Source organism: Leptodactylus fuscus, chromosome 6 (assembly GCF_031893055.1).
Source record: "Leptodactylus fuscus isolate aLepFus1 chromosome 6, aLepFus1.hap2, whole genome shotgun sequence".
In the NCBI taxonomy this organism is placed as follows: Eukaryota; Metazoa; Chordata; class Amphibia; order Anura; family Leptodactylidae; genus Leptodactylus; species Leptodactylus fuscus.
The window spans coordinates 17,879,481-17,905,380 of NC_134270.1; the positions used below are offsets into that span (position 1 = coordinate 17,879,481).

General features: G+C 42.4%; 1 pseudogene; it reads left to right on the forward strand.

The window, feature by feature from the left end:
• Positions 1–25,900, forward strand: part of LOC142209080 (uncharacterized) — a 69,668-nt pseudogene that overhangs the window by 6,550 nt on the left and 37,218 nt on the right.

A 25,900-nucleotide genomic window follows, 5' to 3' on the forward strand; every position in this document is an offset into this window, starting at 1 on the left:
GCTCCTGTCAAGTATTCTGAGAATTTCTCCGTCATGGCCCACACTAGGGCCAGTAGTTCCAGCTTGAATGAACTATAGTTGTCAAAGTTCCTCTCTGTCTCCCTCAGGGACCGGCTTCCATAGGCTATGACCCTCTCACGGCCATCTTGTTCTTGGGCGAGCACCGCACCTAGGCCATGGAGACTCCCATCTGTGTATAACATGAAGGGCTTGTCAAACTGCGCATAGGCGAGTATTGGTGCACTCGTCAGGGCTTCCTTCAACTCCTCGAACGCCTGTTGTTGTTTCTCTCCCCATGGAATGGGCTGGTTCTTTGGCCCCCGGGAGGTCCCCCTCAGCAATTCGTTCAGCGGTCCTGCCTTCTTTGAAAAATTTCTTATGAAGCGCCGGTAATATCCAGCTAGGCCCAAGAATGCGCGAAGTTCCCTGAGGGTTCTTGGGACAGGCCAGCGTTGTACCGCTTCCACCTTGCTGCTTGCCGGTTGCACCCCCTCAGCAGAGACAATATGCCCCAGGTACTCAATCTGTGTCTGGAACAGCCGGCACTTCTTGGGCTTGACCTTGAGCCCATGCTCCATCAGGCGCTTCAGGACTTGTCTCAGCCTCTGAAGATGTTGTTCGAAGGACGATCCGAAGACCACAATATCGTCCAGATAGATGAGCACTGACTCAAAGTTTAGGTCACCAAGACAATACTCCATGAGTCTTTGGAACGTGCCGGGGGCATTGGACAATCCAAAGGGCATCCTTCTGAACTCATACAAGCCCATCGGCAAGATGAACGCTGTTTTCTGTCTGTCTTCTGCTGCCATTGGCACTTGCCAGTATCCGCTCGCCAGGTCTAGGGATGAGAAGTATTTCGCCTTTCCCAATGCGGATAAGGATTCCTCGATCCGCGGCAAGGGATAAGAGTCTCTCACTGTCTTTGCGTTCAGCTTCCGGTAGTCGACACAGAAGCGTAAGGTGCCGTCTTTTTTTCGGACCAGCACCACCGGGGCAGCCCACGGACTCTGACTTGGTTGTACCACGCCATTATCCAACATTTGATGTAACATCTCCTTCACTTCTTGGTACATGTTTGGTGGGATCTGTCGATACCTTTCACGGATTGGGGCCGTGTTCCCGGTCGGTATTCGGTGCTCGATAGCAGACGTACAGCCAAAGTCTTCGTCATGCCTAGAAAATGCAGCTTGGAACTCCCATAGGGTCTCTTCCACTAGCCGTACTTGGTCTGGACTCAAAGAGGGACGGTTTATTCCCATCATTTCCAGGATCTTCCTCCCATTCCACTCGGGCGTGGGTTTTTCAGGTTGATCCATCTGTACCGCCAAGGTCCAAACGTCCCCTCTCTCTTCCCTAAGAGTAAAGGGTCTTCTCCGGGCTGTCTCACCCTGGTGTAGGAAGACTCTGGCGACCTTGACTCTCCTTGGTAGGGTCACTTCATGATCCTGTAGATTCACGCACCGCACCGGCACTCGCCCGTTTCGGACTGTGGCCACCACTCGCCCAAACATCACACCAGTTATCTCTTCACACCGCTCTACCGGTTCCAGCTCGACATCCAATCCGTCCACATTCAGATTGGTCCCCACAGGCAACATCAATGTCCGTTCCTGCCGGGGAGGTATTTTTACGGGCGCACCATTCGGGGTATACACCGCCCCCAGCCGGTGGTTTTCAGGGAGTCCCTTCTGGATTCGGCAAGTCTGGACAATTTGCCGGAAAACTTGCTGTGTTGGCCTATGTGCCGTAGTCCGCTTCCAGTACTCCGGTCCTTTCTTGGTGAAAAGCACGTGGTTCAGGTCTCGCAACACATTCATGCCTAGAATCACCGGGACCTCCGGCAAGTAGGTAGACTTGACAAGGATAACTCCCTTGACTCCTAATTCTTGGCCACAGGCCCGAAGCCGCATCCAGACTACCCCATGTACAGGGATAGTTCCATTATCTGCCGCTCTCAGTCGGATAACCATTCCGGTGTTTGGTCGCATAAGGTGGCCATGATGCCGTTCAAAATAGTCTAAGGGCATTGTTGTCACTTCAGAACCCGTATCCACTAGGCAGGGGACCTTCTTTCCCTCAAAACTCACTTCCAGCACGGGGCTTTTTGCGATCAAATCATGTGGGCTTTTTGGAGCACTTGGGCCCCCTGATACCCCCGCGGTGCGCCCTCTTATCGCGGAGGTCTCCCGTTTAACGGCGGTGAGTTGCTGGGCCTGGCCCTTCTCGGTCCTGGGCAGTTCCTTGAGATATGCCCGAACTCTTGACATTGCCAACATTGAACATTGCTATAGTCCCACTCCCGAGGTGGTGGCCTTTGTCGCAGTTGGGGGTCAGGAGGAGAGCGATACCACGGCCGTGATGGAGATGGCCTTCCCTGTGGTTCCTCTGTTTGCCACATGGGGGGTCTTGCTGAGCATTGACATGGGGGCCCGTCTGAGGGAGTTGGTAACGGGTTCCCAGCAGCAGGAGTCTGTACCCTACTCTGCACCTGGCTCAATTGTTGGGTTAGCGCATCTATAGTACGCTGCATTTCTCTCATCTGGGCCTCTGTCTCACCCCCTACAGCATTGGTCATCACCCTTCCAGCTCTCTGCATGGCGACCTGACCCACCTCTGGCTCCTCCATTTGAGTCCTGGCGATGGTCTCCTCCAGAATCTGGACAAAGGTCAGGGTCTTGTCCGCCAGCACGCGGTTCTGTAGTTCCCGCCTCACCGTACTCAAACATAATCCCCGAATAAAATAGTCCCTCAACAGCTCGTCATCTTCCTCAGGGGCACGCTGGGCGTGGGATTCGGCCCTCCGGACATCAGCTAACAACCCCTGTAGTTCATTAGCATACTCAGGGACGGTCTCCCCCTCCCTCTGTCTCCGATTAACAAACCGGGCAAGTAAATCAACTGACGGGGCACGGTTCCCGTAAACCTTCTCCAACCTGTTTACTATGTCTGTCACCGTACTCCTCTGGGACTCTGGCAGTAATGTGATTGTCCGTCGGGCATTCCCTTCCAGAGCATTTATCGCTACCTCCGGTTGGAGTTCGGGGGCTAGATTACACAGTTTAATCGCACTCCTCAGTCGTTCAGTCCAATCGGTCAGCAACATGTTATGTCCGTCAAATTTAGTCAGTTGGTTTAAGATGGCACCTGCTGGTAAACACCTGACTGGGGCTGTCGGTGCAAGGGTAGGTGCAACAGGCGGGAGGACAGCACCTACAGCCACCCCGCCATTAGGCACACGGTCCGCGTCCACCAAGGGCGCGTCCCCAGATGCGTTGTCCATGTCCATGGTGGCACCGTATCCTGCCGACTACGCCAAAAATGTAAGGGGGGAGGAGGAAGGGAAAGACACGGCAGCCGACTGGCTACCGGGGCTCTTGCAGGAACTTTTAGGATACAGCGGTTCCACGGACAGGCACAACCACACCAGACACGAAGTAAGAAATATAAATTTTACTCTATACCCTTTTGGGGTGAACTCCAGGCTAACAGGCCTGATGAAATCAATAATTACAAGACACTCAGCCGAGGGCTGAGACCCCTGAGTGACACTGCACCGTGACCTAATATGTCAGAACTAGTGAACTATGCCTTTAACTAGCGGCTACATATATATAGCAGCTGCAATTTACCTATTAATACCAAGCTAACAAAACAATGTAAGTATGCAGAGGAAGATCACCTGCGGTGTCACACTGGGGTTAACAATATCACAGTTTACTATTTAACTTACCCACTCCCCAATATCCACATTTCAACACACTACCCCAACCCTGCAGGGAAGACTTCAGCAACCGGTTTTGTTTTATCAGAAGTTGGTGCTTAGCTGCACAAGTCTTAGTGAAACAAATAACTCCTCTTATGACATACTTCTGGTACTATAATCCAGGATATAGTGTCTCTTTTGAATAGCAGGACAACACGTGCTGTATCTCCGTTTGGATAGAACTCGCTTTAAAGCAAAATGGCCGGAACCAGTCTATGCTAGGTTTTTGGCGCCAAAAAAAAAAAAACTATTTACTGCGTGTATACACTATTCACCCTTATGAAAGGTGAATCGGAGCTCCGCTTACCCGGGTTAGCAAGGGGGCGAACAGTCAGATGGACTTTCCGAAGGAAACAGGAATTTCTTTGCCTCCAGGCAACTGGAACACGGTGTCACAAGGGCTGGTCCTTCTTGTCATCCGCTCCGCGGCGTCTGCACAGCAATCGTCTCCAACTCTCCTGACATGGGAACCAGCAACAGGTTCGGGCTTCTCCAGAGCTGGCCCTGGCCTGAAACAAGCGTTGCAGGGCAGCGGATGGCAATGGATTGTCCCTCAGATCTCTCACTGCTCACAGCCAGCTTCTTCTCCCCCACTACAGCAGTCCACTTCCTCAACTCGTCACTTCCTGGTTTTTCCTTTACCTAACACAGCGGCATCTTGTGGTCAAAAAGAATTACTACAATAGAATTTTTCATTACAGAAACATCTCCTTTTACCACTGCTATTATCACATCACACACTTGTCAGTGAGAAGTGTTCTGAGACTGTATAGCATTAGTCACCCCGTGACATAACCACTAAATAGGGGCCTGTTCACATTATGTTTGGCTATCCTCTTTTAATATTTTTTTTATTCATTGATTGATTTTTTCATTCATTGATGCATTAACAGATGTATCAATTTTCTGTGTGGCTTCAGTCACATGTTTTAGTAATGAAGACATAAGACATACTGATAGAAAATTTAGATTGTGAGCACTACGTAGGACAATGACCAACAATGTCTGTAAAGCGCTGCAGAATATGCAAGAGAACAGCCTGGAGGCCAAATATCATGATCTAGTGGTCCTCACTCTGAAGTCTACTGCTAGATTATTAACTGTTTTGTCACCACTTTCTTACTTGAATTTTGCTACAAGCCTTACAATTTGTATGAAAATATATATAGAAATGTTATAAAATATTGGTTATTCTTGGCAGATGACTGTACCAGGACCTCAAAGGAACATCTCATAGCTTCAGATTATAAAGCAGATGACGGTGGTATCACACAAGATACATATGAAGAACATGCCATTATCCCAGATATACCCTCAGCCCTTCACAGCCAAGATCTATCATCTGATCCTTCTATACAGGTCCTATTTTCTGATCCATCACTGACTATGAAGCAAATTGAAAAACATCAACGAATTTATACAGAGGAGAATCCATATTCATATTCAGAATTTAGGGGAAGTTATACTTATAAATCAGAACTTCTTAAACTTTCAAAATTTCACAAAGGAAAAAAGTCATTTTCATGTCCCGAATGTACGAAATGTTTTACTCAACAGTCTAATCTTTTTGACCATCAAAAAACTCACATAGGGGCAAAACCATACTCATGTTCCAAATGTGGGAAATTGTTTAAAGGTCAGTCAAATCTTGTTAAACATGAGAGAATTCACACAGGAGAAAAGCCATATTCATGCTCAGAATGTGGAAAATCTTTTAACCAGAAATCACATCTTGTTTTACATCAGAGACGACACACAGGGGAGAAGCCATTTTCATGTTTACAATGCGGGAGATGTTTTAACCAGAAATCAGATCTTCTTAAACATGACAGAACTCACACAGGAGAGAAGCCATATTCATGTTCAGAATGTGGGAAATGTTTTACAGGTCAATCAAACCTTGTTAAACATCAGAGAACTCACACAGGAGAGAAGCCATACTCATGTTCAGAATGTGGGAAATGTTTTACAGATCGATCAAATCTTGTAAAACATCAGAGAAGTCACACAGGGGAGAAGCCATTTTCATGTTCAGAATGTGGGAAATGTTTTACATCTCAATCAGGTCTTGTTAAACATCACAGAATTCACACAAGGGAGAAGCTATTATCATGTTGAGATTGTGGAAAATCTTTTAACGTAAAATCAGATCTCAATACATCAGACAAGTCACACTGATAGATGTATGTCCAAAATTTGGGAAAGGTTCTACAGACATATGAAGCTGAATTATGATATTGCCAGGAAATGACCTATTCTTTACATCACATTTTTATACATTTTTTTTACCATTTGTTTGGTGGTGTTTTTTAATTTTACATGTTGTTGGCTATATTTAAAAAACAAAAAAAACTAAACTAAATTTTGCAATTCCACTAAGCCTAAAATAGTTTGTGAGTAGTCTTTTGATATCACTTCTGCTGCATCATCTGTGGTCCATCTGCACCAGGACAACCTGATTGTTGGCCAGTGTGGAATGCAATGCTGTATTCTGTCGAATTATCATGGAATAACAAGGCCCTGTGGGCAGCTTTTGGGGAAGGTCTGGCAGGTTGAATTAAAGATGAACTGGCACACAGCTATCTTACAGTTAGTTTGGCTGAGTTGACTTCCTCAACTACATATATCGACTTAAAATTTAAAGAATCAACTTGTTTAAGAAAGACTCAGTTGACTCCTTCCTTCCAATGGTTTTGCTTCCTTGTACTTCTGCCTGACATGTGACTGAAACAAATAGAGTTATGAGAGGGGGACCAACAGCAGAAGTGCAGTAATACTTTACTGTGAGGCAAGGCACACATCACTAGAAATTGCCTCTTCCATTTGAAACCCCAACACCTAGGGTTAGCAGAACAACTAAGAAGAAGACTTCTCTGCAAAATTGACAAATCAGCCCTTGGTTTCCCTTCACTGCATTACTATATCTAGAAAAATCCTTGAATTTGGTCTGTGTCAATGGAGTATCTCTTCCAAAACTTATCCAGTTCTCAACTGGGCCCATGGTTCTTCAGATGGGAACGTTGCCTATAGGGAAGTTCATTTTCTTTGACTTTGCCAAGTTTGCCATGCAGTGCTGCATTCTGTCGAGTTATCATGGAATAACAAGGTTCTGGTGGCAGCTTTCTGGGAAGGCCTGGTATGTTGGATTAAAGAAGAACTCAATTAACTTCTTCCTTCCAATGGCTTTTGCTTCCTTGTACTTCTGCCTCCCAAGCGACTGGAACAAGTAAAGTTATAAGAGGGGCACCAACAGCAGAAGTGCAGTAATAATTTGAGACTTTTTTAAGGCACACATCACTAGAAATTGCTTCTTCAGTTGGGAAACTCCAACACCTAGGGTTAGCAGAAAAACTAAGAAGAATCTCTGCAAAATTGACAAATCAGCCCTTGGTTTCCCTTCACTGCATTACTATATCTAGTAATCCCATAAGATGCATAATGTTTATATCTAGGAAAATCCTTGATTGTGGCCTGCATCAACAGAGTATCTCATGGATCCCATGGACCCATGGATCTCCAAGTGGGAACGTTGCCTATAGAGAAGATAATTTTCTTTAGCTTTGCCAAGTCCACCAGCCCATTGCTTCTGATATTACTCTGGTTACATCTGCATACTGCAGTCATTATCTGGGTCAACAGAAAAATCTCCCAGGGAAGGCTCAATGGTTCAGATGTAGTATTCGTGAAGAAGACTGCAGTTGTGCTTCATACATTCACCATTTAGCACTTGAAGAGGATTCCTGTCATTTCCACAGGTGGAAAATAGATTTTGCCTACAAAAATGCTAACACCAACCCCCTAATTATTACCATGATACTCACCACCACCAGGGGTATTAGGAAGATCTGGGCATTGACCAACACTCATCCATCTGAAGTGATGGTAGACCATTTGGCAGTCTCAGGATGGTATTATCAGGTCTTCCCACCTTGATAATGCTAGCTTTCTACTGCTTGATAATTGGCTGACTATGCAATATTTGGCATATCCCCACATCATTTTTTTCAATTATTTATTTATTTTGAAAAAAAATAACCAAAGGCCACATCAATACCAGCCATCAATTCAGGTACATCACAAACATCCAGTATTGACCGTTGGCCATGTCCCTTGTGCACATGGATTTCTCCAGAATCACTGACATTTTTTATGACATTCTGTACTGCAGACGGTGGGATATTCAAAGTCTTTACAATATTACCCCGAAAAACATTTTTTGGATGTTTTTCCACAGTTTTGGAAAATTAAACCTCCAGCTGTTGTTCATTAATAACACTTACTTTTCTAGCCTTTTATTAACACAGCCTGGAAAACCCCTTTAACTGTAAATTGAGAAAAAGTTGTTTGGTCTACTAAAAATTTACGAGTAAAGATTCTGTCCTACAAATTGGGTCCTCGGTTTATTGGTCCTCATGAGATTCTTGAAGTAATGAATCCTGTCTCTTTTTGTTTGTGTCTTCCTCCTTTCCCTAAGATGCATGTTTTTCATAAGTCTCTTTTAACCGGTTAAGGACCAGGCCCAGAAGTACATTAAGGACCGGGCCTCTTTTTTCAAAACTGACATGTGTCACTTTAAATGGCAATAACTTTGAGACGCTTTAACTTACACAAGTGATTTTGAAATTGTTTTTTCGTAACACATTATACTTCACGTTAGTGGTAAACACTAATCAATATTTTTGTATTTATTTATAAAAAAAACTAGCAAATTTGATGGAAATTTGGAAAAAATTGCAATTTTCAAAATGTGAAATTCTCAGCTTTTCAGGCAGATAGTCATACCATCCAAATACATGAATAAATATTATCTCCCATATCTCTGCTTTATATCGGCATCATCTTTTGATCGTCTTTTAATTCATTTTGGACGTTACAAGGCTTACAAGTGTAACAGCGATTTTCCAGATTTACAAGAAAATTCCTCAAACTAATTTTTTAGGGAACACTTCAGTTCTGAAAGGAATTATAAAGGCCTATATAATAGAAACCCCCATAAATCACCCCATTTTCAAAACTACACCCCTCAAATTATTCAAAACAGCATTTGGGATGTTTGTTAACCCTTTAAGCATTTCATAAGAATAAAAATAATATGGAGGTCAAATTTAGACATTTCATTTTTTTTCACTAATACATTCATTTAGACCTAAAATTAACACATTCACAAAGGGTTAAAGGAGAAAATGCATCTCACATTTTGTTATACAATTTCTCCCGTGCACAGAAATACCCCACATGTGGGTGTAAACTGATTTTTGGGCACACGGCAGTGCATGAAAGGGAAGGAGTGACACTGGGTGTTTGAACAGCATATTTTGCTGGAATAATTTTCAGGCACCATGTCACATTTGCAGAGCCCTTAGCGTACCAAAACAATGGAAACCCCCCAAAAGTGACCCCATTTTAGAATCTACACCCCTCACAGAATTCATCAAGGGGTATAGTCAGCATTTTGACCCTACAGTTGTTCCACAGATTTTACTAACATTGGAATGTGTAAAAGAAAAATTACTAAAATGTCACTTTATCCCCAAAGTTTTCATTTTCACAAGGGGTTAAAGGAGTAAAAGCCCCCCAAAGTTTGTTAAACAATTTATCCTGAACACGGCAATACCCCATATGTGGCCATATTCTGCTGTATGGGAACATGGCGGGGCTCAGAATGGAAGGAGCGCTATTTGGCTTTTGGATGGCAGATTTTGCTGGAATAATTTTAGGTGCCATGTCTGATTTGCAGAGCCCCTAGAGAACCAATACAGTGGAAACCCCCTAAAAGTGACCCCATTTTGGAAACTACACCCCCCACAAAACATATCAAAGGGTAGAGTGAGCATTTTGACCCTACAGCTGTTTCACAGATTTTATTAACATTGGGACATGAAAATGAAAATTTACTTTTTTTCCAACAAACTGTCAATTTAGCCCCAAATTTTTCATTTTCACAAGAGGATAAAGGAAAAAAAGCTCCCTAAAGTTCGTTACACAATTTCTCCTGAACACAGAAATGCCCCATATGTGGTCATAATCTACTGTATGGGAACATGGTGGGGCTCAGAATGGAAAGAGCGCTATTTGGCTTTTGAAGGGCAGATTTTGCTGGAATATTTTTCAGGTGCCATGTCGAATTTGCAGAGCCCCTAGTGTACCAATAAAGTGGAAACCCCCTAAAAGTGACCCCATTTTGGAAACTACACCCCTCATAGAATTTATCTAGGGGTTTGGTGAGCATTTTGGCCTCACAGCTGATTCACAGATTTTATTAACAATGGGACGTAAAAATGAAAAATTACTTTTTTTTTCCAATTAATCGTCCATTTAGCGCCATATTTTTAATTTTGCAAGTAGCTGAAGAATTAAAAGCCCCCCAGAGTTTGTTACACAATTTCTTCTTAACACGGCAATACCCCATATGTGGCCATAATCTGCTGTATGGGTACATGGTGGGGCTCAGAATGGAAAGAGCGCTATTTGGCTTTTAGAAAGCAGAAGTGGCTGGAATAGTTCTCAGGTGTCATGTCGCATTAGCTGAGCCCCTAAAGTATCAATACAATGGAAACCCCCCATTGTGACCCCATTTTAGAAACTACACAGGTGACAGTAAACTGGAATTCACCAAGAAGTGACCCCATTTTGTAGGGACAATTTTAGGGCCTCTGCAAATGTGACGTGGTGTCCAAAAACAAAGAATCTAAATCTGCACTCCAAAAGCACATATCGCTCCTTCACATCTTCGCCCTGCTGGTACCCAAATAGCGGTGTATGCCCACATGTATGACACTAGTGTACCCCGGATAACGGACTTAATGCCATATGTGGGTATAAATGGCTGTTTGGGCACAGCCGGGCACAGAAGGGAAGGAGCGCTATTTTGGTTTTTGGAGCACAGTTTGGTTTTAGGACACCATGCCACTTTTGCAAAGCCCCTGAATTGCCAATAAAGTGGAATCCGCAGACATGTCACCCCATTTTGGACACTAGCCCACTGATGGGATTTATGAAGTGTTGTAACGAGCGTTTTTAACCCTTGAGTGTTGCATTTATTTAGTTTCCAGAAATGAAATCACAGCTGATAATGAGAAGTTAAAAATGAAAAATTTCCAGAGATTCGCCATTTTAGTGCCCGATATGTTGTGCCCAACTTATGTCAGCAGAGACACTCCAAAAACTGGTAAGCGGGTATCCCGGGCACAACAGCTTTTAGAGCGTTCATCTCTGATACAAGGCGGGCACAACATATTACGCACTGAAATGATGTATTCCTGGAAAAATTGTCATTTTCACCTCTCACAATCAGCTTCGTATTCATTTATGGATAATAAGTTATAGCAACACTTGGGGGTTAAAAATGCTCTCTGTACCCCTGGAGAAATCCTTCAGGGGTGTAGTTTCCAAAATAAGGTCACATATCAGGGGATTCCACTTTACTGGCGTTTCAGATCTACAAAAGTGTCATGGCATCCAAAAACCAAACCGTCTGTGCTCCAAAAACCCAATAACCCTTCTTCCCTTTTGCGTCCAGCTGTGCCCTAATATCAGTTTATACCCACATATGACATTACGTCCGTTATCCTGGGTACACCAGTGTCATACATGTGTCATACATGTGTCATAAACTGCAGTTTGGGCGCACAGCAGGGCGCAGAAGCGATGGAGCGCGATGCGGCTTTTGGAGTACAGATTTTGATGTTTGGTATCTGGACGCCATGTCATGTTTGTAGAGCCTGTAAGGTACCAGAAAAGTGGATTCCCCAAAGGAGTGACCCCATTTTGAAAACTGCACCCCTCAAAGAATTTATCAGGGGGTGTAGTGAGTATTAGTATCCCAGACGTGACTGCACAGCGGATGGCGAAGAGGGAATGTATAAGCTGTGCGGAGAACATTGCAGACACCAAATTCCCTACTATGTCCCAGTAGCTCCTATGATTGGGGGAGTCACTCTGGGGGTCACTTTGGGGGTCACTTCTGGTGTTTTTTCGCTCATAAGCTGTAAATCTGGGGTGTCCCCTGATATTCGCTCGCACAGCTTATATATTCCCTATCTGCCGCAGCCAGTTGTGTTCTAATAATTTGGCGATTTTTGGGGGGTTTTGCCTTGACATTGCTAGATGCTATATTTTCTTTATTTTTCTGGTGACGTGGCCATATAAGGGCTTGTTGTTTGCAGGATGAGATGCATTTTGTAATGACACCATCTTTGGGTGCCTACAACTTACTGATTACATTTTATTAACTCTTTCTTGCTGGATTAAAAAAAAAAAAAATCAATCCTGCATTGAGTTTTACATTTTAAATTTTTCGCCATGCAGCGTACAGCATAAGTAACATGTGTCCTTTATTCTGCGGGTCGGTACGGTTACGGCGATACCTCATTTATGTTATTTTTTTATGCGATACTAAGTCTGCAGAACAAAAACACATATGGGGACATAAATCAATGTTTTTTGCATCGCCATCTTCTGAGACGTAACATTTTTATTTTTCGGTTGACAGTGTTGGTTGAGGGCTTATTTTTTGCGGGAAAATGTGCGCTTTTTATTGGCACTGTTGTGGGGTGAATATGACTTTTTGATCACTTTTTATAGCATATTTTGTAGGATGAGATGGCAAAAAATCATTATTTCCGGCGAGTTTTTTCCGTTTTTTTTTTCCGACGTTCACCGTGTACATTAAATATTATTTCAGTTTTATTGTACAGGTTGTTACGGACGCGGCGATACCAAATATGCATTGCTTTTTTTAATTTTTAGTGCTTTTTTTTATATAATTCATTTTGTATAGAAAAAAAGGGATTTTTGGACTTTAGAACTTTATTACTTTTTTCATACACTTTATTATTTTTTTTTTAACTTTTTTTTTACTTTTTCATGTGTCCCTTTAGGACACTTGAATCAGTTGATGCTTTGATGAAAGCATCAACTGATTCTACACAGTAGCAGACAGGACACGAGCAGGACATGAACCTGCTCGTGTCCTGTAAGCTGCAGAGGAAGTGAGCTGCATCGCTCACTTCCTCCACCGCCTGGCAGGATCACCAGGTATGTGGGGGCTCCGGTAGTCTGGGGTCACTGGCCAGACCCCAGACTACCTGTTACTGACATCGGCACCCCTCGATCTCGCCGCGGGGGGTGCCGATCACTTTAAATTATCGGCGGATCCCTTTCGATCGCGCCGTGATGTTTCACGGCGCGATCGAAAGGGTTAACACGTCCAGTCGGACTGAGTTCCGACTGGACGTTATGGAGGAAGGGGTTAGGTGTTAGTAACACCTAACCCCTGTCCCCCCCGCACCCCTCCCCCCGCCAGAAAGGTACCTAAAGGCCGGACGTATTTTGACAATAGTCCGGTCTTTAGGTACCAGCACATGAGGCCGTAAATTTACGTACGGCGGTCCTCATGTGGTTAAAGTATTTGCCGCGGTTACTCCGCTCTGTAAACCAAGAAGGGACCTGAATAATGAATTTGGGTCCAGTTCTTTCAGATCATGCAGATTTTTTAGTTAGAAATTTTCACAAAAACTTTTTCTTGAAATCTGGTCTGGGGGTCAAGGGTCCAGTGGCATATCATAAAATGGGAGGCACTGTCAGGAATTCCAACAAACTAGTCGCCACTAGGGTTGAGCAATTGGGATCGGAAAAGATTGGATCCCGATCGACGATCGAGCAAATGTCACGATCAGGATCGGTTGGCAAATGATCGGAAATCGGATTTTGAAATCTCAAGATTGGCTCAACCCTAAAAGTGACTTTTCCCATAGAGAAGCATTGACTAGGGTTGCGCGATCAGGATTGGAAAAGATCGGATCCCAATCGGTAATGGAGCAAATTTCACAATCGCGATTGGCTGGGAAATGATCGGAAATCGGATTTTAAAATCAATCCTGCAATCTCAAGATTGGTTCAACCCTAGTCGCCACCTTAAGGTTTCCATGACCATCTAACAAATTCTTTGGCTCTGCAAAGCCGGTCAGAACTTTAAGAACCAGAGATTTGCCTCATCATTCATTCATCACTCATCAATTGCTGAAGTTCAGTCTTGTGCCTGTGATTGTCGTATGCAGTTGGGCTCTTTACTATCCTACAGAAGATTAATTTACTACTGATCTCCTAGATCTGAATTCTGGCCTCTGGTTTGGATTTGGTAGTAACTTCTTGAATTCGACATCTACTTGGACTCCTTAGGGTAAGTTCACACAGAGTTTTTTTGCTCAGGATTTTGAGGCCGTAATCGCCTCAAAATCCTGACCAAAAAGACAGCTCCCATTGAAATCAATGGGAGCCACTCAGGAGCTTTATCTGGGAGCCAGAAGAAACAGCTCCCGGAAAAAGGAAGCGAGATGCAAATACTTCAGGCTGAGTTGCCTCGCGATTTGGCCTGAAGACACAACTTCCTCCGGACTAGGCCCATTCATTGGGCCTAATCCGGAGCAGAGTGTGAGGCTGGATGCCGGTGCAGTGCATCGGATTTCAGTCGTGGCGACCCGTCTTTTGGACCGGAATCTGAGGCGGGCCTTCGCTTCAGGTTCTGGTCCAAAAAACTCCATCTGAACTTACCCTTACACTCCTGGTACAACCTCGGCTTGTTCATTACTCCCTTAATCCTCCGAAAGGTAACTGATTTTGTTCTTTATAAGTGCACCTGTTGTCTTATGCTTTTCTTGGCTTTGTGACCTGGGTCACGAGCAGACAAGTCCATCCTGCCTTGCTGGTCACTGATCCCTCCCCTCTAACATGGATGTGCCACGCCAAGAAGAGAATCGCCTGCAAAACTTTAAGTTAACTGTGGAACACAGGGCAGGCAAGCTGCAGGGAAATGCCAATGCTCTATCCAGGACCCATTGTATGTGGGTCAAATGTGCCCGCCCCTTCAGGACTGAACAAAGGGGAAGGGGGGTATGTGAGAAGGTGAAAGGTACAGTGCTGGAGTCCAGATATATCAGCCCCAGGCTTTTGATCTATGTGTGGTCCAGAGCGAATCGAGTCGACCTCAGCCCAGGTCTAGATCCTGAGCTCATTATTGGGCCAGAAAAGGCTGCAGTTCTTGCATTGTAGGGCAGTTCCATGAGGTGAAAGGACGTGGATGGTTCTGTCCTGTAACCCTGATCCCGGTGAGACAATATGGCTCCTGTTTTGTTTGTGTGGCTGAAAGTAAGCCACACATATAGTTGGGTTAAACTACTGTTAGTCACTCAGACGAGCAGGTTTTTAAAAAAAAAAATAAAAAATTTTGCCTGAAGATAGAGCTGTATTTTCTGTGATCAATTTGTGCCTGAAGTCCAGGTTTACAGTATTTATTTTCCAGTTTTTTTTTCTAAATAAACCAGTTTGCAGCACATTTTGTGTTCCTGTCTTGACTGTTTGGGTCCACGACACTACTTCTATGAGCTAACTTCCCTACAGTGTTCATAGTGGCACAACCCCTTTAGTACCAGATAACATATAGCTTACATTATACCAGTTACTAAAATGTAAATTACATACTGAGCTCTGCTGCGTAAACAGTTATATTATATGAATATTACATACACATATCCCTGTGCCATACATGCACAGTCCTGCTCTGTACACATCATACACACACAGGTCTGCTCCATACACGTCATACACACACAACTCTGCTCCATCGACGTCATACACACACAGCTCTGCTACATACACATCATACACACACAGCTCTGCTCCATACACATCATACACACAGCTCTACTACATACACATCATACACACACAGCTCTACTCCATACACATCATACACACACAGCTCTGCTCTGTACACGTCATACACACAGCTCTGCTCCATACACATCATACACACACAGCTCTGCTCCATACATGTCATACACATACAGCTCTGCTCCATACACATTATACACACACAGCTCTGCTACATATACATCATACACACACAGGTCTGCTCCATACACATCATACACACACAGCTCTGCTCTGTACTCGTCATACACACAGCTCTGCTCTGTACACATCATACACACACAGCTTTGCTCCATACATTTGATATACACACAGCTCTGCTCCATACACATCATACACACACAGCTCTGCTACATCCAGCAGAGTCCTGTATACACTGAGCACATAACCAGGTAACACCTCACCATGTGATCACTTGACTCCTCCCACACATAGTACTGATCACATGACTGTGACATCATCACAGGTCCTGTAGCTCCAGAGGAAGCAGGTATATAGTTTATATATAATGTACAGGTGGAGGTATATGGGTGTGTGTGTATATATACATATATTTGTATATAGTGTACATATGGGGTAAGTGTGTATATATACATAGCTCTCAACTGTCCCGCATTCAAGGTCATGTCCCGAGTTCCCGGTCGGTGGGAGGTTTGTCTTGGAATCATCTCTTCTGCGTCTGAAGAGGACACCGATGAGATGAATACAGTGGTGAAGCAGGAGCGGACAGCCCCTCCCTCACCACTGAGACCCCCAAGTGCTCCGGACTATACTGTGTGGGGAGCACAAAGAGAAATAACTGGGAATGGGCGGTGTCAATTTAGAAATGGGAGGAGCTAAATAAAAGTTTGGAAGTATGTACAGCTATACATACTGTATATAGTGCACAGGTGGAGGTATGTGTGTATATCTATATGCACACACCTATTCCTCCACCTGTATATATTTAGTGTACATATATAGTTTATAGTATACAGGTGGCGGTGTGTGTGTATATATATATATATACACTCCCAGCGGACCTGAACCCAGCACAGATGTGAATCTAGCCTCAGTCAGCCAACTGGCATTTTTTAGCAGGATAATGCTCACCCGCACACAAGTATGTATTCCTTAGAGTTCTGATTGGCTGCTATGGGCATGAAAACATGATCTAGAGACAGACAGCCATGTATATAGATAACAACTAATCCCATTACAGATTTTTATCTTTGCTATAAGAAGAAACGTATTGAAAAGTGAACTCTCAAAGCATGGTTGTAGAGCGGAATCTGCTGCATCTGTAGAAAGGTGTTCAGTATTGAGTAAGGCAAGTTACATTGCACCAGAAAAAGGAACCCATTGAATTCAATGGGCGGCTTTTTTTTCAGCACTGAATCTGACACGGATTCCACACCAAATTCAGCACCATTTTCCTCCGTGTGAAAGCACTCTTACAGATAAAGAGCAGGTTTCCTTGTGCCTCTGTGTTTAAGAAGTGAGTCACGAAGAGGTCTTTGGCATGTGAGAGGAAACCCAGGTAAACATGGGGAGAACATACAAACATCTTGCAGATGTTGTTCTTGGCTGAATTCAAACCAGGGACGCTGCAAAGAAAAAGTGACAGCCTCTGAACCACAATGCTTTTGCAAAATTCAGGTCAACCCAGTACCTTACAACATATATATACACACACACTATTATCTACGCGCATGTATTCTCCTGTTATTTTATCATAGCTATTATGCTATTTTTATATGCAGGTTCCAACAATACAGGATCTTCTCTGTGGACATTTTAGGTCATATAAGATCATTTTTCTGATTGACCCCTTGAGGATGGAGAGACGCAGAGACAAGATGACAGAAAGTATAATAAATCTGACCTTACAGATACTGTACGAGCTTACTGGAGAGGTGAGAGATTCTGATGATGTCACATTACATCATTCTTATCTATAGTGATAACAGATGATATGACTGGAGAGGTGAGGGACTCTGGGAATGGATGGAGTGATATGTATTAATGTGTCTCTCCATAAACAGGATTACACAGTAGTGAAGAAGACCTCTAGTGGGCGCTGTCAGGCTCCTGTGTCTAAACTAAGAAGGAGAACCCTGAGCCCAATCCCGGGGCCTCCACCTCACTCCCTGATACATGAGGAGATCAATAGACAGAAGATCCTAGAACTCACCAACAAGATGATTGAGCTGCTGACTGGAGAGGTGACACTGCTGGGAATGCTGGGACATTATACAGGAGAGCTATGAAGGGATCTGGTGATGACTGTATCATTGTGTTGTCAGGTTCCTATAAGGTGTCAGGATGTCACTGTCTATTTCTCCATGGAGGAGTGGGAGTATTTAGAAGGACACAAAGATGTGTACAAGGAGGTGATGATGGAGGATCAGCAGCCCCTCACATCAGCAGGTAATAGACATGACTAAATACACACGGCCTCTCATTATCTGTATGGAAAGAATGAATTCAGTCCCTGTATGTGTTTCCTCCAGTTCCATCCAGTAAGAGAACATCACCGGAGAGATGTCCCAGTCCTCTTCTACCACAGGACTGTAATGAAGAAAATGTCCTCCAGGATGATCAGGTAGATCTGGTCCCATAAATACACAATTAAATCTGTTGAGCTAGCAGGAAAGGTTGTGCAGTGTGTGAGCAAGCAACATCCTGCTGAAATGCCATTTGGCTAGCCTTCCATGAGAGACAACTTAAGTGGTCATAGGATGTCCTGCACATAATGCTGAACTGTTAGCAGTGCTCTTATTACTACTAAGGGTGACCGACTGTCCTATGTGATGTCTCTCCAGATCATCACAACAGCGTTTGGGGCAGTGTGTCACTCAATAGCAAACTTGGGATTGAAACGCTTGCTACGATACCTCCATACTTAAACCAGACTGTTGTTTGATTTTATGCAGAACCTGGTTTTGTTCCTCAAAACAATGCAGTTCCAGTCTGTAGCAGTCATTGAAATAACCATCTGGCTTCTTTAAGTCCAATGATTCACCATCTCTAGTCTGTTATCTGTGCAAAATGTCTTTGAGTGCATTACAGAGGCAAGTCTAGGAGTCAACGATTTCTCACCAAGAGGTATACTACCCAAAGTAGCCTCTAGGAGCCTTATTATAAGGCAACAAGGAAAGCATTTTACAGCCTCCTGTGGCAGGATCCAAATATCTGATCAGACCCCACTTGTAATCATTTAGGGTCCATTCACACTGAGTTTTGTGGTGCTGTTTTTGCCACAATAACTCATGTAAAGAATACACGCTGAAAATAAGACTCCTATTGACCTCAATGAGATTATTTTTATACGTGTAAAAAAACGCGTCACAAAACACGACACTTTTTTTGTCGCTTTTTTACTCATATAAAAAAAATCTCATTGAAGTCAATAGGAGTCTTATTTTCAGCGTGTATTCTTTACATGAGTTATTGTGGCAAAAACAGCACCACAAAACTCAATGTGAATGGACCCTTACATGTTTGTCTGAGAGAACTGCAGGGGGAGTTTTACATCAGTCTGACCTTTCTGTCTTGGTGCGGTATGATGACTTGTGTTATCATTTTTGTTCATCATGAAAATTAAAGGAACTGTCCAGGAATTGGAGCAGCCCACGGTGCTTCTGGGAGAGGTGTAAAATAAAATAAATAAAAACATACGCACCTGTCCTCTGTGCTCCATTTCCTGTTGCCAGTGCCCTTTCCATCTTATGTCGGGGATGTGTTGCCCGAAGCCCAGACCCTCATGTGACTGGAGAGGAATTGGTGATGTCACTCACATACACCTCTGATTTCTTACTAGTGACCGATAAGGCCGATGATTGCTCTGAGTTCTCTGGGATTTTTCTTCTCCTATAAAACATCCCATGTGACTTCTCCATCCGTCTGGTGACTTTACAATATTTGTTTCACAGCTTTTGTATCCGGGTGACAATCTGAACAATATTAATGCTCCGGAGACATCTGTGAGGGGTGATGAGCGTACGGAGGACATTGCTACAGGTGACTGCCCAGGTGAGTAGTCACCACTAAATAGAGGCCAGTTCACATTATATTTAGCTATCCTGTATTGCTTGTTTGATTTTATTTTTTTTTAAATGGATTGTTAGTTTATTCGTAGTGATTACTTTACAGAGTTTAGTTTCTGCAAATACGGAAACCTCTACCAGGTCATTAATAAAGATATTAAACAGGAGAGGACCCAATACTGACCCCTGTGGTCCCCCACTGATAACTGTGACCCAATCTGAATCACACCAGAACGCCCTGAAACTTTATGGGCTGTTCCATAGAGATACACAAACTCCTAGTACAATTATGAATAATTACACTGGAGAATGAAGATTTTCCTTCCTGAATACTTTTGATTGTTTCTCATGTAATTTGATCTGCTGATCATGAAAACCTTGGGACCCCACAAACAGTAACCTAATCTGCTTTAAAAAAAAGTGGTTACCCGCAGAATTATGGTCTATGGGGCCCACCAGGTTTCCACTAAAAAATGTAGAAAAATGGTTGCAGGACTTTTCTCTCTGCATTTTTAAAGTGTAATGGGGAACGAGATCAGACGCAGGTGTCAACATCACACAGGCCCACCCAACAACTCAGGAAGTAGAAGAGAGTAGGTGAAAATTTTGGATGGGAAAATACATTTGGATGGGAAAAGCCATCCATTTGGATGGGAAAAGCTTTTATTGTTCAAAGATAATAAAATAATTTTTCTTCTTGGCAGATGACTGTACCAGGAACTCAGAGGAACATCTCATATCTTCAGATTATAAAGCAGATGATGGTGGTATCACACAAGATACATATGAAGAACATGCCATTATCCCAGATATACCCTCAGCCCTTTACAGCCAAGATCCATCATCTGATCCTTCTATACAGGTCCAATCTTCTGATCCATCATCTGATCCTTCTATACAGGTCCAATCTTCTGATCCATCATCTGATCCTTCTATACAGGGCCAATCTTCTGATCCATCATCCGATCCTTCTATACAGGTCTTATCTTCTGATCCATCACAGACTGAGAAGCAAAATAAACGTCGCAGGAGTGTAGAACAAAAAATAGCTCACACAAAGAAGAATCGGAAATCAAAACGTCAAAAAATTCATACAGAGAAGACATACTCATGTTCACAATGTGGGAAACGGTGTAGCAATAAATCAAATCTTGTTACACATGAGAGAACTCACACAGGGGAGAGGCCATTTTCATGTTCAGAATGTGGGAAAAGTTTTAAGGTAAAGTTTCATCTACAATTACACGAGAGAATTCATACAGGGGAGAAGCCATTTTCATGTTCAGATTGTGGGAAATGTTTTAGCCAGAAATCATCTCTTGTTAAACATCAGAGAATTCACACAGGGGAGAAGCCTGTTTCATGTGCAGAATGTGGAAAATGTTTTAATGCAAAATCACATCTTGTTCTACACCAAAGAATTCACACAGGAGAGAAGCCATTTTCATGCTCAGAGTGTGGGAAATCTTTTAATATGAAATCAAATCTTGTAAAACATCTGAGAATTCACACAAACTTGAAGCCATATTCATGTTTAGAATGTGGGAAATGTTTTAGTGATAAATCAGATTTTGTTAGACATCAGAGACTTCACATAGGGAAGAAACCATTTTCATGTTCTGAATGTGGGAAATGTTTTAACCAGAAATCAAATCTTGTTAGACATCAGAGAGTTCACACAGGAGAGAAGCCATATTCATGCTTAGAATGTGGGAAATGTTTTAGGGATCAATCAGATTTTGTTAGACATCAGAGGATTCACATAGGGGAAAAGCCATTCTCGTGTTCAGAATGTGGAAAATGTTTTACAGACAAATCATATCTTATTACACATCAGAGATGTCACACAGGAGAGAAGCCATATTCATGTTCATATTGTGGGAAGTGTTATAGCGGTAAATTACATCTTGTTAGACATCAGAAAATTCACACAGGAGAAAAGCCATTCTCATGCTCGGAGTGTGATAAATGTTTTATCCAGAAAGCACATCTTATATTACATGAAAGAATTCACACAGGGGAGAAGCCATATTCATGTCTCAAATGTGGGAAATGTTTTAGCAATAAATCAGATCTTGTTAGACATCAGAGAACTCACACAGGGGAGAAGCCATTCTCTTGTTCAAAATGTGGGAAATGTTATACAGACAGATCAAATCTTGTTAGACATCAGAAAAGTCACACAAGGGAGAGGGCATCTCCATGATAACATGTGCGAAGTGTTGTGTTAAATTACATCTTATAAAAGATCAGAGAATTCTCATGGGAGAAGCTATTTTTATGCCCATAACTTGACAAGGGTTGACTTTCTAAAAGTATTTTATTTTTGAAATGCAAATGCAGTATTGTCTGGTGTCATATGAAAAATCAAAATCTCTGCTTTCATATGACACCAAGATCTCAGCTCTGTATTATTTGCAGAGGAATCACAAGTACCCCTTAAGGACCAGGCCATTTTTTGGTTTCGCATTTTCGTTTTTCCCTCCTCACATTTAAAGAGCCATAACTTTTAAATTTTTCAGTTCACAAAGTTGCATGATGGCTTATTGTTTGCAAGACAAATCATACTTTGTAATGGCACCATTCAATATGCTGTGCAATGTACTGGGAAGCTGGAAAAAAATTCAGAATGAGGTGCAATTGGCGAAAAAATGAATTTGCGCCATTTTCATATGGGTTTAATTTTTACAGCGTTCACTGTTTGGTGCAAATGACATGTTACCTGTGTTCTACGTGCCAGTACGAACACGGTGATACCAAATTTATATAGTATTTGAAATGTTTTGATACTTTTAAAAAAATGAAAAACTTTGCAAAATAGAAAAAAAAATTTGTGTCGTCATGTTCTGACACCTGTAACTTTTTCCATATTTACATGTATGGAGCTGGGTGTGGCGTCTTTTTATGCGGGACAAGATAACGTTTCTATTGATACCATTTGGGGAAAGATCTGATGGATTGATCACTTTTTATTCAATTTTTTATAGGAAGCAAAGTGTTGAAAAAAACGCTATTTGGCTATTTTTATTTTTTTGCCGCTACACCGTTTGCAGTATGGAACAAATGTTTTAATATTTTAATAGTTCGGGCATTTTGGAGCGCGGGGATACCTAATATGTTTATGTTTAATGTTCTTTATTTACTTTTATATCTGATCTAGGGAAAGGGGGGTGATTTGAACTTTTATATTTTTTACATTTTTTAAATACTTTTAAAAACATTTTTTTTTCTTCTTTTACATTTATGATCAGACCCCTTAGGTACCTTGAAACCTAGGGGGTCTGATCGCTTATACTATTCACTGTAATACTACAGTATTGCAGTGAATAGCAAAATCACAGCAGTTCTATTAGAGGCTGCCTCTGGCATTGTGCAATAGAACCAATGCTATGACAAGCCTGGAAGCCTTCAATAGGCTTCCGGCTGTCATAGCAACCAATCACCGCCCTCCTGTGAAGTTCAGGAGGGCGGCGATTGGGAAAATGGCGGCGCCCGTGCCGCCTGCACCATTTACACGCTGCGGTCGCGTTTGACAGTAAAGGGTTAAAAGCAGCGATCGGCTCGGGCACTGATCGCTGCTGTTAGTGGCAGGTCCTGTCTGTATTATACAGCTGGCATCTGCCGTGTATGGAGAGAGCTCAGCTCGTGAGCTCTCTCCATACATCCCCATGCGACCCATGCAGTAATAGTACGTCATGAGTCGCTAAGGGGTTAAAACTCAGGATTGGGATATTTTTAGACAACTTAATCTCTTACGAATCCCAACTGTGCTTTCAACTGTTAATATTTCTGGGATTAATAGCAATAGAATGGTCTTGGTGTCCTATAAAGCTGAAAATTTTGTCCTCCATATGAAATCAGTAGTATATAGTTCTCGGAAACTAATCTCTAAAATTTAGATTGGACATTTAGCATTGAAGTATTTCAAACACAGTCTGATAACCCATCAATTTAAGATCAGCAAGGGTTGTTCCTCCAACTGTGAGGAACCCCCGCAGATCAGCTGTTTTCCAGCACTGTGCTTTCTTAACCGGTTAAGGACCAGGCCCAGAAGTACATTAAGGACCGGGCCTCTTTTTTCAAAACTGACATGTGTCACTTTAAATGGCAATAACTTTGAGACGCTTTAACTTACACAAGTGATTTTGAGATTGTTTTTTCGTAACACATTATACTTCATGTTAGTGGTAAACACTAATCAATATTTTTGTATTTATTTATAAAAAAAACTAGCAAATTTGATGGAAATTTGGAAAAAATTGCAATTTTCAAAATGTGAAATTCTCTGCTTTTCAGGCAGATAGTCATACCATCCAAATACATGAATAAATATTATCTACCATATCTCTGCTTTATATCTGCATCATCTTTTGATTGTCTTTTAATTTATTTTGGACGTTACAAGGCTTACAAGTGTAACAGCGATTTTCCAGATTTACAAGAAAATTCCTCAAACTAATTTTTTAGGGAACACTTCAGTTCTGAAAGGAATTATAAAGGCCTATATAATAGAAACCCTCATAAATCACCCCATTTTCAAAACTACACCCCTCAAATTATTCAAAACAGCATTTGGGATGTTTGTTAACCCTTTAAGCATTTCATAAGAATAAAAATAATATGGAGGTCAAATTTAGACATTTCATTTTTTTTCACTAATACATTCATTTAGACCTAAAATTAACACATTCACAAAGGGTTAAAGGAGAAAATGCATCTCACATTTTGTTATGCAATTTCTCCCGTGCACAGAAATACCCCACATGTGGGTGTAAACTGATTTTTGGGCACACGGCAGTGCACGAAAGGGAAGGAGCGACACTGGGTGTTTGAACAGCATATTTTGCTGGAATAATTTTCAGGCACCATGTCGCATTTGCAGAGCCCTTAGCGTACCAAAACAATGGAAACCCCCCAAAAGTGACCCCATTTTAGAATCTACACCCCTCACAGAATTCATCAAGGGGTATAGTGAGTATTTAGACCCTACAGTTGTTTCACAGATTTTACTAACATTGGAATGTGTACAAGAAAAATTACTAAAATGTCACTTTATCCCCAAAGTTTTCATTTTCACAAGGGGTTAAAGGAGTAAAAGCCCCCCAAAGTTTGTTAAACAATTTATCCTGAACACGGCAATACCCCATATGTGGCCATATTCTGCTGTATGGGAACATGGAGGGGCTTGGAATGGAAGGAGCGCTATTTTGCTTTTGGATGGCAGATTTTGCTGGAATAATTTTAGGTGCCATGTTGCATTAGCAAAGCCCCTAGAGAACCAATACAGTGGAAACCCCCTAAAAGTGACCCCATTTTGGAAACTACACCCCCCACAGAACATATCAAAGGGTAGAGTGAGCATTTTGACCCTACAGCTGTTTCACAGATTTTATTAACATTGGGACATGGAAATGAAAATTTACTTTTTTTCCAACAAACTGTCAATTTAGCCCCAAATTTTTCATTTTCACAAGAGGATAAAGGAGAAAAAGCTCCCTAAAGTTCGTTATACAATTTCTCCTGAACACAGAAATGCCCCATATGTGGCCATAATCTACTGTATGGGAACATGGCGGGGCTCAGAATGGAAAGAGCGCTGTTCGGCTTTTGAAGGGCAGATTTTGCTGGAATATTTTTCAGGTGCCATGTCGCATTTGCAGAGCCCCTAAAGTACCAATACAGTGGAAACCCCCTAAAAGTGACCCCATTTTGGAAACTACACCCCTCATAGAATTTATCTAGGGGTTTGGTGAACATTTTGGCCTCACAGCTGATTCACAGATTTTATTAACAATGGGACGTAAAAATGAAAAATTACTTTTTTTTCCAATTAATTATCCATTTAGCGCCATATTTTTAATTTTGCAAGTAGCTGAAGAATTAAAAGCCCCCCAGAGTTTGTTACACAATTTCTTCTTAACACGGAAATACCCAATATGTGGCCATAATCTGCTGTATGGGTACATAGTGGGGCTCAGAATGGAAAGAGCGCTATTTGGCTTTTAGAAAGCAGATGTGGCTGGAATAGTTCTCAGGTGCCATGTCGCATTAGCTGAGCCCCTAAAGTATCAATACAATGGAAACCCCCCATTGTGACCCCATTTTAGAAACTACACAGGTGACCGTAAACTGGAATTCACCAAGAAGTGACCCCATTTTGTAGGGACAATTTTAGGGCCTCTGCAAATGTGACGTGGTGTCCAAAAACAAAGAATCTAAATCTGCACTCCAAAAGCACATATCGCTCCTTCACATCTGCGTCCTGCTGGGTACCCAAATAGCAGTGTATGCCCACATGTATGACACTGGTGTACCCCGGATAACGTACTTAATGCCATATGTGGGTATAAATGGCTGTTTGGGCACAGCCGGGCACAGAAGGGAAGGAGCGCTATTT